Here is a 2,394-nt window from a genome sequence, read left to right as displayed (position 1 = left end):
CTGGAGATCTCCACCGTATACAGCGCTGACGTCAAGGCTCCGAGGGATCAGCAGGTGCTACAGGGTCCTAAAGAGAGAAAGAGAACAAAAGAAACCTCGCACCATCGGACCGTAGACAGAATGTGGAGAATACCACCGAGGTCCTGGACACAAATCCCATTTGCTGACCCACGAGATCTAAGAAATTTTACACACCAACTAAACACTGTACAGTTTCATTATGTGAATATATTACATTTTTGACTTTCCAGTGCGCAAGCGATGTCGCCGACCAGGAGTCTGTGCTCCCACCTGGCCACCTCATCCAAAATATTTTAAATCTGTCCTTGCTGGGAAATTGTGAGGCATTTTCCTTTATTTACACTGATATCTATTAGGCCAAACAAACATTTGATTATTTGAAAAACTATTCAGCAGAATACTTAAGAGTAGGAAAAAATTACTTGCATCCCTAACTTGTCCTCACTTCATTACAACCCCAATTTTTCCAAAGATAAAACTCAGGACATGGCCTCAGTGTCCTTAGTGTCAGATACAACCCTGCTCTGAAAGCGAGCCCATGTTACATTTATTGTAAAACAGACACTGTGCTCATAATCAAGGGACCATGGTTTACACATTGTGTTACTGTTTCATTCAAGTGACTCACCTTAAATTCCACTGGTATCAGGCAATAGTGAAATGGCAAAAAAAGAAGGAGACTTCAAAACATACATACACAATATTTTTTAAATTGATAATTGGAAACAATATTAATTATCTCCCATCATTAGCTCATTATTCTTAGATGAGTTAAAATTAGATTTGGGGATTCTTTAATAAATTAAATATTGAAGACTTCTTAGGTGGAGGATGAGTTCTCTGATCTCTTGGGTTTTATTTTGCCATAGTTTGATAGGCTTTTAATCCTTGGTGATTTTAACATTCATATATGTTGCCCAGCTGACCCTTTGTCTAAAGACTTTTTAAATATTATTGACTCTTTTAATCTCACTCAGTCGGTGCATAGCTGGACACACACTGGACCTTGTGATCTCTCATGGGCTGCCTGTTTTTATTATTGAAGTATGCAACTCTCGATTCTCCGATCATATTTCTGCGCTATTTAATGTTAATGTGCCGGTGTTTAACAAGCCTATTCCTGCTTGTACCAGACTTACAATCACCTCTTCAACAGCAGGAGAATTTTCTACTTGCTTTAAAAATTCTGGTCTGTATCTGATGGGGGATGTGTCCTCCTACATGGATCCTGAGGAAGTATTAAGTCTATTAACCTCCACCTGTCAGGATATACTGGATTCCATTGCTCCCCTCTGATGTAGACCGGCTAAGCTGAAGGTGGAACCTTGGCTAAATAACTTAACTTGGGAACATAGACAAAGATGTTGTAAAGCTGAACGTAAATGGAAGAAGGATAAACTTTGTTTCCCTTTGCCATGGACCATTAGCGCGATAGTGACTCCATTACAGACACCTACCCAAAACCTCTCTCTTTCTCACACATGTATGGACACACACACACAGAGAAGGCCTTGGCGGTGCCATCCATAACGCTCTCTGGAGCAGGAGTAGTTTCAACTGGCAGATTCACAACTGCAGCAGTAATGAAACTGAATTAAAGTCTGCCTGAATTTGACGCACTGCTGCTGCCTCACTCATTTACCATCCAAGCCGCTTGCACAAGAGGGTGATGAAACACACAGGCCATACACAACTCATGAATTTTTTTTCTTGCATTATGGAATGATTGTGTTCATCAGTTTCACTGAGCAGCAGGTTGAAGAGCTGGGATATCTTAGTGGATTGCCTGCCAACAAGATTATTCAAGTATATTTTTGAGTCTATAGGTGCTAGGTTTCTGGCTCTAATTAATTTTTGCTTGACTACAGGCTCAGTTGGGCTCATTTCTAGATGTTTTAAAAAAAGAAATTGTCCAGCCACTTCTTAAGAAGCCGAATCTAGATCCTTCAGTGTTTTCTAACTTTAGACCAGTGTCTAAATTATTTTTTATTTTGAAAGTTTTAAAGAAGCTTGTTCTTATTCAACTCCAGTTTTTTTCTGGCAGACAACAGCATTGAGGAGCAATTTCAGTCTGGGTTTCAATCAAAACACAGCACTGAGTCAGCATTATTAAAAATTAATAATGATATTTTGTTGGCCAGGGATGCTGGGGGGGATATACAGTGCCTTGCGAAAGTATTCGGCCCCCTTGAACTTTGCGACCTTTTGCCACATTTCAGGCTTCAAACATAAAGATATAAAACTGTAATTTTTTGTGAAGAATCAACAACAAGTGGGACACAATCATGAAGTGGAACGAAATTTATTGGATATTTCAAACTTTTTTAACAAATAAAAAACTGAAAAATTGGGCATGCAAAATTATTCAGCCCC

Source organism: Monopterus albus, unplaced genomic scaffold (assembly GCF_001952655.1).
Source record: "Monopterus albus unplaced genomic scaffold, M_albus_1.0 scaffold163.1, whole genome shotgun sequence".
NCBI lineage: Eukaryota > Metazoa > Chordata > Actinopteri > Synbranchiformes > Synbranchidae > Monopterus > Monopterus albus.
Note: the sequence above shows the minus strand (reverse complement) of the source record.